The 11201-nt window shown below is 30.3% G+C and overlaps 1 long non-coding RNA gene and 1 other non-coding gene across 4 annotated transcripts; both read right to left on the bottom strand.

The window, feature by feature from the left end:
* Positions 1-1769: 1769 nt before the first annotated feature.
* LOC127241035 (uncharacterized) lies at positions 1770-5794 on the bottom strand. 3 transcript variants are annotated; one of them, XR_007836437.1, is made up of 5 exons: positions 5667-5794; positions 4363-4444; positions 3889-3919; positions 3755-3814; positions 1770-2148 (listed from the first exon to the last, which is right to left on the bottom strand). It is a non-coding gene; the product is annotated as an uncharacterized LOC127241035 (long non-coding RNA). The 3 variants fall into 3 exon arrangements; XR_007836436.1 differs by lacking the exon at positions 3755-3814; XR_007836435.1 differs by lacking the exons at positions 3755-3814; positions 3889-3919.
* Positions 5795-10218: 4424 nt separating this feature from the next.
* Positions 10219-10291, bottom strand: TRNAE-CUC (transfer RNA glutamic acid (anticodon CUC)). Its single transcript has one exon. It is a non-coding gene; the product is annotated as a tRNA-Glu (tRNA).
* Between the last annotated feature and the right edge of the window lie 910 nt (positions 10292-11201).

The raw sequence follows: 11201 nt of genomic DNA, 5'->3' as shown, positions 1-11201 counted from the left end.
TGCACCGGTGAAACATTCCAGAAAAAGCACAGTCGATTTTTACATTTTCCCAACAAATTCAATAATAATAATAATAATAATAATAATAATAATAATAAATTAAATAGTAAAAAAAAAGCAATACTGCTTTTTCAAACAGTCATAATCTACAAAATAAGCAGCTTGATTAGTCTGTTATGATTATAGATTATGATTAAAGTATTTAAATAATATAATTAAAATTATAAAATTAAAATATAATTAAAATTGTTGGGGACTCCCGTCTGTAGATATATAATTAATGGTTGCATTTTTTTTTTTTAATAGTTTGAGTTTTTAGGTCAGACAGTCATTCAGCATCCGACATGGTATCAGAGAACTTAGACTAGGGTCTCGAGTCCCGTCTGTCCGCATCTGCGGTCTGTGAATGAGAGGTGATTTTATTTTGATTTGATATTTAAATTTTAATTTAAAGAATATTTTGATGTACTTTTGTTTGTTATAATTATATTATTTTTGTTGTCAGATTATATTTATGCATAATTTATTCATATTAAATAATTTATTTACCTATAATTTTATTACTTTTTTATTCTAATAAATAATTAATTAATTTGTCACTAATATTACCATTTATTATATTAATTTTTTTATCAAGTATTTAATAATTTTTTATACTTCTATTTTTATTTTTTATATATTTTACTTTTATATTAAAATATGATTTATTTTTATTCATCGTACCCAAAAAAAAAAAAAAAATTGACATAATTAGCTTAATAATATTTTACGAAAAATGATGATGTATTTTTATTAAAATAAATAATATTATTTTACCTTTAGTTCTTAGAAATGGTCAAAACAATATATCCATGTGAGATGGAGAAAGCGACATGCTTTTTGTCTTCAAAGTTTTATTTATGTTTGTATTTAATACTGGAATTTTTAATGAAATAGGCTCTGACTTGCACGTTCTTAGACTTGTTGAGCTGCTTCCTTGTCTCTATTTGGTATTTCTTTATTTTTCTTTAAATAAAAATATATATTTCTAATCGCGGGCCTTAATATTGTTTGGTCTCAAGATATTTCCAGATTTTTTCTTTTTTTTTTTACTAAAGAATTTTATTTTGAATTTTATATTTTAATAATATTTAATTTGATAGTTTAGAAAAAATATATATTTAAAAATAAAATCCAAATATTAATTTTTTTAAAATATCTTTCAAAAAATTACCCAAAATTTGGCGACAGATTTACTATAATGTTGCAAAATAGAAATAATTATTACTCCCTCGAAATTGGTCTGTTTCTTTTGGACACAGTTCAAAAAATATCGATATAAATACTTAATTAGTTAATTAATCGATGTAATATTTTAAAGTAAATTATTTTCATATTTTTTAGATAAAAAAATAAAATAAAAACCATTCAGAACCGGCACCAGCCTGCCCAAAACCGGGATACTCATTTAGAATATGACTCTCATCAACTAAGCAGCAATCAACTCCTAAAGTACAAGTTCATTCAAAAAGAAATTCAATAAGAGAAGAAAGAATTTAATGTAATTAAAACAATATCATAAATTTATATTCCATAAAAATATTAATCAAACCAAAACCTCAAAAAAATTCCCACCAAAAGATTTCCCCAAAAAAAAAAATTCATCAAAAACTGTCCATTTAATTTCCTTTACAAAAATCAATCGCAATTCCTAAACAAAATTAAAACACAACAGCTAAAAGTGAGTGAATCCATATGCCATTTTCAAAATACAACATTCATCCACAGCAATCCACATGCTATATTTTAAAATTTAATTGCTTAGCCAAAACACAATTCAGACATTACCCTACATTTACAAAAAATAGCTCCCATCATTTACAAAAATAACATACAAATACCCTTCATAAGTTGTTGCATACTACTACTTTCAAAATGCACATTCATCCCTGAACTTGTTGCACAACAAGCATTATACTCAAAACCAACACCCATCCATACTAGCAGGTACAAACAGATATAAACAAACGTCTTAGGAAGCATCAGTGTTTTTTCTATACACAAAGGTAAATAGGGTCTTAATTTGGATAACATACCTCATACCACAATTCACTTACAATCTTTGTTGTTATCTAGGTCTGTATCTTGTTGCATGAGATCAAAATCAACCTGTGAATGGGAACCAAGAAAGACATTAGTGTGTAAAAAATAAATGATTATGCAATTCCTACTACATCATTGTATAAATTGAAAACCTAAACAGGGTGCAATTTATGAGGCAGCAAAACGATATTCAATATATTCTCGAGCGGTGAATCGTTTATGGACAGAAGCAAAGAAACAACAAAGCACATGCGAGGCAATAGCATTGGTGAAATGGAAATATAAACCAAGAGCTAAAAAACAGCTTGATCCTGTCTTAGTTGAAAGCATTGTGCCACGTAAACGTGGCATGATACGAAAGTTTGCCAAACAAATCAATTGCTCAAAGTTAATGGTTTGGCGATGGATTCAATGTGGTGCAATTAGACCACATACTAGTGCTATAAAGCCTACCTTGACAGCTCCCAATAGACAACTCCGACTTTCATTTGCTCTTGAATCAATTATTTGGGAAGCTAGACGAAAAGTATTGGAGTTTAAAACAATGAGCAACACAATTCATATTGAAGAGAAGCGATTTTACCTTACTCAGAGCACAAAAATGTTTTATTTAACACCAAGTAAGGTTGACCCAGATTGATCTTGCCAGAGTAAAATGTTTATCAGGAAAGTGATGGTCATGTGTGTTGTTAGTCGGCCTATCTTGCTCCAGATGGTACTACTCTTTTTTATGGAAAGATAGACATTTTTCCATTCACACGTATAATTCCGGCAAAGAGGTCAAGCAAAAATAGGCCAATTGGAGCTTTGGAGACTAAGGCGGTTGATTCTATCATAAGAGATGTAGTAAAAACTTGCCTAATTAATCAGGTATATATATAATTAGAAGCCAAATAATGATGTTTAATGATTGTGTTAATTTATCAGTACTTTTTTTAATTTAATGTTTGATGTTTATCGTGTTTTATAAAATTTCAGGTGATTCCAGCTATAAAGGAGAAATGACCGTCTTGCTTAAGTAAAACAATTTACATTGAACCGAAACCGCATATTCGCAATGATGATGTTGATTTCCAAAAAACAGCTAGTAGTGATGGATTCAATATTCACTTGATTAATCAACTACCAAATTCACTTGATCGTAACGTAAATAACTTGGTATGGTTTCGTGCAATCCAAATTATCCAAATAGAGTTGGATTGCTAACGGTGGATGATTTGGTTATTGTTGTACGTTTGTCATTTGATGGTTTCACGGTGCAAAACTTAAACAATGTGTTTCTTAGTCTACAAAGTTATTTTGTTGAGATAATGAAGGCTAGATGACACAACAATTACAAGATTCCGCACATAAACAAGCATGGATTAATTCGAATGAACGAGTTGCCTATTAATTTGGGTGTATTTATTGCTTAAATGAATTAGGCAATCAAGATCACATTGGATTGTTGATAAACTTTGTTTGTATTTAGAAGCACTTAATGCTTAATATGTTTGTGCTTTGTTTTTTACGACCTACCATAGGGTTGTTTTTGATAAATAGATACATATATTTTTGTATATGTTATTTTTTAAAATTTTATGTTTATATTTTGTAGAAGCTGATGTATAAACTAAAGCATAGACAATGATTCAACCCTATTTATATGATGCATATTGATATGAAAAGTTACTCGGTTCTAATATGGATGATGCCCATTTACAACATATTTTTCGGTTACAAAGCCATTTTCCTGCATGTATGTAAGTGATTATTAATAGCTTTATCATTTTAAATAATTGGATAAAGTTTACAAAGAACACTCACCTGTGCAATTATTTATGGTTGTTCGTGCTTCCTATATGTATGTGGAAATAAAAAAAAATATTAGACAAACTAAAAGAATAACCAAAGAAGAATAAAAAATAATCCAAAAAAACAGAATACAAGATTATTACATCTTGATTTTGGAAGGAAACATAACCAAACACGATTGATTTACCATATCCAACTTAACTTTTGCAGACCTATCTATTATTTTATTAAAAAAACACCCCAACTTTATTATGAAAAAAAATAATGTTGAAAATAAAAGTGGATGAAGAATTAAGTAGTTGCAAAACATACCAGGAAGATGAGAAAACCGAAAAAAAAAAATCAAGCAACAAACCATCAGTGACATCGGAACTCAAATCAAAACTACTATGGTGAAGTGGTGTACATAAAATCTAACATCAATTACACATATATATATATATATAAACAAACTAAACTATAGAAATATTTTCTAATAACACTTACTTATAGTACCCTTTGATGTCTTGTTTGTTCTATCAATTTCCATTGGGATTGATCAAACTTCGTTCCTATATTTGTTGTGCTCCTGTGCAAAAGAGGGTAGCTATGTTTAAAGAAAAATATGACACTATCATATTTCCTAAGGTTTTACATGTGAATCCGACAAAGAAATAGTAAAATAGTAAAGATTTAACCAGTTAGTATTGTTGTTCTTAAATAAGCAAGGAAAATAAATCCTTTGCATGAGCACTACTGCACTATTGTCGCAATGTTAGAATCATCAGCCCAATTTGGATCCATTTTCCGATTTCCAGTCGCCATCCTATTGACCTTCTGATCTATTGCTACCGGTCATTCAAAGCCCTCACCCGCATAGTTTGATGTTTCCTCAAACATATAAAAAATATGTGATTTGAATTTGGGAGAGTCAGGACTCAATGAGTCAGGTACCACGTCGTAACATTCTAATATGCTATTAGTTCCCTCGGGTGAACATAATCGGCTTAAACCTAACATAGACGTCGGTTCTTTACCTTGAGAATACATTGGCTATAATGCAAACCTAAAAAAACTAGTGGATACACATAAAGTTGAATGTTAAAGGGAAGACATAATTTTTAAATAAATAAGAATAATTAATTACAAAAATATTTTTGAAAATTAATGAGGATAATTGTAAAAATATTTTGCAAACAAACTGACGAACTGATTTTTTCTAGAAATGCAAATAACTAGCCTTCACTTCCAAAAATAACGATCGATAATAACTTCCCACTGTATTGTTTATGCAAAGTTTTCAGATTATAAACACCACAACAAAAGTGTTGACTATATTTTCACTCATTCTAAATCAAAATTTACCCCTATGATAGATTTCTAACAAAATTCATGTAGTCTCGAGTGATTTCATACGAAGCGCATATCGTCACAGGAAAGTTCATCTTATCGTAATTGATTTCCAATTAAATCATTTTAAGCTAAAAAAAATAAAGAAGATTATTAAAATTTTCAAAAAATTTAAAACCCAAGAAAACCCCAAAAACTCAAGAAAATCAAAACCACTAAAGATGTACAAGTGCAGAAAATAGAACGGAAAGAACTTAATGAAGTAGAAAGCCTATTTCAAGCGATGCCGAGTAAATCATGACTAAATAAGTTGAAATCGCAACTAATATACATCAAAATAGAAACAATAATGAAAAAAATCAAAATAGAAAAACTTCATCGAAAGGAACCACCGAATCAATAAATCGGAACTACTCCAAATAAGAACATAACATAAAATTGCTTAGATATTGAAGTAGTACTTGATTTCCGCTAGCATCGACAATGGGCGCAATAAAATTTTTGATTTCAACCCGTGTAGCATAAATGACAAAGAAGCGACCAAGAAGCCGATCGAACGAAGAAGGGTTTGGAAGGTCGAAATGGGTGTTTCATTTGCTCTGTACTATTTTTATTTTTTTTATTAAAAATAGAATTTTAGATTATTTTTATTAATTTAGTTGGTTAGAGTAATTAGGGTAATTATTTTTTTGATTTAATTTTATATTTGTTAATTATTACCAAATAAGGAAGTTGAGTAATTTGGTGGGACAACTAAAAATGGAAAGATAGACTAATTTTGTGGGACGGTAATCAACTCAAATTTTGGGTTTTCAACGGCCAGAATGATTAGGTCCATCGGAAGAATGGGATAAGAGGGTTTTCGGTCGACTCATTTGTTGGTTATTTGGAAAAAATTGAATTTTGTATATTATTTCCACAAACACAGTAAACACTACTTATATGTAAATAAGGTAGTTAGGTAATATTCATATATATAATAATATATACTAACATTCCCCCAAACTCAAGGTGGTGCTACAGACATCAACTTGACTTTGCATAAAAGAAGATAAAAATGACTCGTGAGAAGAGATTTGGTGAAGAAATCCGTCGATCGATCATCGGTGAAGATCGAACGCAACAAATAATCTTGGAAACCATGTGTTTCCTCACACAGTGACAATCGATCTCAATGTGCTTTGTGCACTCATGAAAGACATCATTATGCATAATCGGTATGACACTCTGATAGTCGTAATGAAGAGTAGTAGGCAAGGACTAAGGGCACCAAGAAGAGATAGTAACCAACGAAACAACAGAAGTTCAGCTGTAGAATCAATAAGAGCGTGTACTCGGACTCAATACTAGACTTAGAGACGATTTTATGCTTCTTGCTGCGCCAGAGACCCGAGAGTCACCAAGGAAGAACCAAAACCAATAGTAGATCTACGATCGGTGGGATTTCTTAACCAAATTGCATTAGAGTAGCCCGAAAGAACGAAGGATGAGTGAGCCGAAAAGTAGAGACCATAAAAAAATGTACCCTTAACATAGCGAAGAATATAGATCATTGCAGAATAATATGCAATCTGCCAAGCAACCATAAACTGACTAACAATATGGACGGCATGGGCTATGTCAGGACGAGAGACAGTGAATAAATCAAAGATCCAACCAGCTAACAATAAAAAGTCAAATTTGTCAAGCAGAACACCATCCCGAGAGGTAAGGTGATTGTTCACCTCAAGAGGTGGGCATGTGATCTTGTTATGATTCAGGCCATCACACGAGATAAGGTAAGATGCATACTTTGCCTGAGACAAGAAGAAGTCGTCCAAAGTGTTAGAAATTTCAAGTCCCAAAAAATAGCAAAGATTACCAAGACACTTCATTTTGGAGTGCTAACGAAGGTAGGCCTACAAATTAGAAATACTAGAGATGATGTCTCCAGTGATAATCATATAGTCAACAAACAACAATAGAATAATAATCCCAAATGAGCTCCGACGAATAAAGAGAGCTGAGTCATGAGTACTATAAGAGAAAAATCATACTAGGTAAGAGCTGAGCTGAACTTGGAAAATCAAACCTAAGGAGCCTGTTACATACCATAGAGAATCCGACGCAAGTTTCCTACCTTGTCAGATGTCTCAATACTTGGCGGAGGACTAATGTAGACATCCTCGATCAAATCACCAAGCAAGAAGAGATTTTTTACATTCAATTGATGCAGTGACCACCAACGAACAGCAGCAATTGCAAGTAAGCACCGAATAGTAGAAAGATGAGCAACCGGAGAAAAAATTTCTTTGTAGTCAATACCATACTCCTGATAATACCTTTTTTCTACAAGACGAGCTTTGTAGCACTCAATTGAATCATCGGAGTGAGTTTTAATCTTATAGACCCACTTGCACCCAATAGGGTGTTTGCCCGGCGATAGAGGGACAAGATCCCAAGTGCCTATTTTCTTAAGAGCCTATAGTTCCTCTAGCATAGCTTGCCGCCACAAAGGATCAGTTTTCGCCTCCCAAAAGGACCTAAGTTCTACGGTGAGGTAATATGACAAAATAGCAATGATAATCGAGAAGGTGAGTGAGGGGGGTGGGGGGCTGACTTACACGAGTAGAATGGCAGATAATGGCAGTAGGGACATCGGGAGAGGGCTCGGACACAGGTTCATGAGACATAGGCGGGTCCGCTGGAGAAGACAAAGACGAGGAGACTGTGTCAGAAGAATAAGATGTAAGCTTAGTACCTGTAGAAGTAGGAAAGAGTAGACAGAGATCTTAGGTGAGAAACAGTGAGGTAGAGCGATATGAGACATTGAATTTGGACACCGATGAGAAATATGATACTCTCCGAATGTGACGTGATGATAGATACAAAGACATTTAGACACGGGATTCCAACATCGATAATCCTTATATTGTATCACATAACCCAAGAAGCAACAAAAAACGAGCCCACGGTTCAAGCACTATGCGTTCGTGAGGTAGGAGGAGAATAAAACAAACACAGCCAAACAGACAAAAATTAGAGTAATCGGGGGACTAACCAAAGAGCTTGTAAAAAAAAATGGCACCGTGAAGAACAGATGAAGATAACATATCTTTGGTGTAGATAGAAGCAAGAGCAACTTCTTCCCAGAAGCAATCATGACATGAGGAGGAAAAGAGAAGCGTACGGACTGTATCCAGGATGTGACTTGCGCTCCGCACGACAATTTTGTTGAAATGTGTATGGACAAGATCACTGAGCAGAAGTACCCTGAGCAAAAAAAAAAAAAAAAAGCTGAGAAACACAGAATCATTATAATCTAGAGTATTATTAATATGTAATGTGTGGATAGTACGGGAGAACTGAGTAGGTATTATTTTGGCAAAGAAAATATAAATAGATGTATATTCAGATCATTGGTGAAGGCCTTCAAATATCTAAATGAACTAAAGAAATAGTTTATCAGCAATGGAGAAATTTTGAGAAAAATGAAGAGCATATTGTTTTCCAAACATATAGTGCATACAATCAAAAGATTCAAGATGTACAAAACCTAAGACATTGTAGGTTTTGTTTGGACGCATGACCTAATCGAAGATGCCATTGATAATCAGAAAGAAAAAGAGGAAACTGCAGCTAAAAGGGACGAAGGAGGTGGAGTCTAAAGGCGACTGAATTCAAATAATCTATCCGTCTTGCGCTCCATTCCAAGAAGCTGACCCATTTGTTAATCCTGAATCTGCACACATAGAAAAAGATAACATTAAAACCTTGCTAAACTATTTTAACGATTTAAAAATATTTTCAACCTCATTAAATTCAAATATTTATTTTTTCTTATAAGAAACTGTTCAATAAAAGTTATCTAAACACAATTAAATTTGCTTATATTTTTGCTTCTTCTGCTTCTATTATTTTATTTATGTATTTATTAAGTTAATATAAAGATTTCAAGATTAAATTTATTAAAAAATAATTTCATGTTATTGTATATATTTTTAAAATATATTAGTTGTGTTCTTTTAGTGTTTTAAAAATGATTGAATTTTTCATATTTAGTGTGAATTATAAATGTGTTTTAGGAATCCAACCGGTGTGATAAAATAATGTTTAGTAATTTTGAAACATTTGATAAAAATAATATTATATTTTTATTAAAAATATTTGTATATTTATATATGTTTGATTGTGATTTGATATTAATTAGAAATGTAGCATTATTTGAGTTTTTATTTAAATAATATTTTAATTTGATATTTATAAGAAAAAATAATATATTTTTATTAGAAATTGATTAATAATAGTGATTTCAAATTGAAATCACAAAATTTATACATTTCTTTTTTAGCTACAAATCCTGTGTTGATTGGATCAAATCAGTATAGTGTTGATTTGATCCAATTAATATATATAATAAATTTATACTAACATATATTAAATAAGTATAACATATTTATAACACATATTATATTGTATTAGGTAAAAATATATATTGCATAATTTTATTATATAGGTTGATTAAGCATCATGCTAATTTAACCCGATCAACACTAAATATACGCCCATTTTATGTATGAAAATAGTGTTTTAAATATGAATATATATATTCACACACAATTACAATGGTCTTTATCTAACTTTGCTCCTTACCTCATAAAAGTTCAATAATAATGGTGAGAAGTTCACTAAATCACAACAAATTTGGGGTGTGTTTGTTTGGGATTTGGATTTTGAATTGGGATTTGAATAGTAAAGATTTTGAATTTGAATAGTTGTATGATGTGATATAAATAGATGTTGATGTGATCTTTTGAATGTAAAATTAATTTTTAACATAATATAAAAAATAAAAAATAAGTGTTTGATTTAATTTTTTTTTTTTTGAAAAAATAATGGGATGAATCCCAAACAAACACACCTTGGTATAAATTACCATTTCAACAATGGGTCATCCCAGATAATTCAAATAGGCCCAAATCAAAGTCGTGTTTAAGCGACTACATTTTGAAATGAAAGCAAAAACTCAAAAAATTCCGTTGCCGGGACTCGAACCCGGGTCTCTCGGGTGAGAGCCGAGTATCCTAACCAACTAGACTACAACGGACTTGCTATTTTAGTTTTGAAAATATTATATATTCTTTAAATATAGAGTTTTTCAAATTTATAGAAACTACCTCATTTTGTTTTAAAAAATATTTGTTGCTGAGACTTGTAGAGTTTGTTTCTTTTTCAAAAATATATATTTTAAAAAAAATTAATATACTACATATTTATTACGGTTATATTATTTACATAATTTTTTATAACTACATAAAAAAATTTTCTTCAAATTAAAACACAACAAACACACCTGTAGTTTAGTTTAATTATTGTATTATATTTAAAAATAATAAGAAATAATTAATTATACTTAATCTCCACCTCACACTTCATCTCCATCGTATCACCTAATTTCTAAATTATCCTACTTAATATTACCCACCTAAAAACCCGTGCGAAAAGCAAATGTTGCACCTTGTTTGGAATGGAGAGAGTAGTATTTTATTAATTAATAGAAATATATTTAAGATAGTTTTAATATTTTTTATGTTTTTGTACTTTATATATAAATTAAATTTTTTTATATAATTATATTTATAATTTATAAATATTATTTAGTATAATTATTTTTAAAATGGGTGTCTTTGTTTGGGGGATTTGTCCCCAAATTCACTTTTCATCCAATTTTTTTCTCCAAAAACATCAAATCAAACACCTATTATTTACTTTTTAAATTATACTAAAAATTAATTTTACATTCAAAACATCACATCACTACCTATTTATATCACATTATACAACTATTCAAATTCAAAATTTTTACTGTTCAAATTCCAACTCAAAATCCAAACCCTTAGGAACAATCAATATTTGGTTCAAATCATTTTTTTTTTTTCATTTTTGGTCATATTTAAAAATAATTATCAAAATAAATTTTATATAAAAAATAAATAGTCAATTTTGTTATCATCATT

The sequence above is a fragment of the Andrographis paniculata genome, unplaced genomic scaffold (genome assembly GCF_009805555.1).
Source record: "Andrographis paniculata isolate CXL003 unplaced genomic scaffold, ASM980555v1 Contig80END, whole genome shotgun sequence".
Classification (NCBI taxonomy): domain Eukaryota; kingdom Viridiplantae; phylum Streptophyta; class Magnoliopsida; order Lamiales; family Acanthaceae; genus Andrographis; species Andrographis paniculata.
Note: the sequence above shows the minus strand (reverse complement) of the source record. Positions and strands in the feature narration are given on the sequence as shown.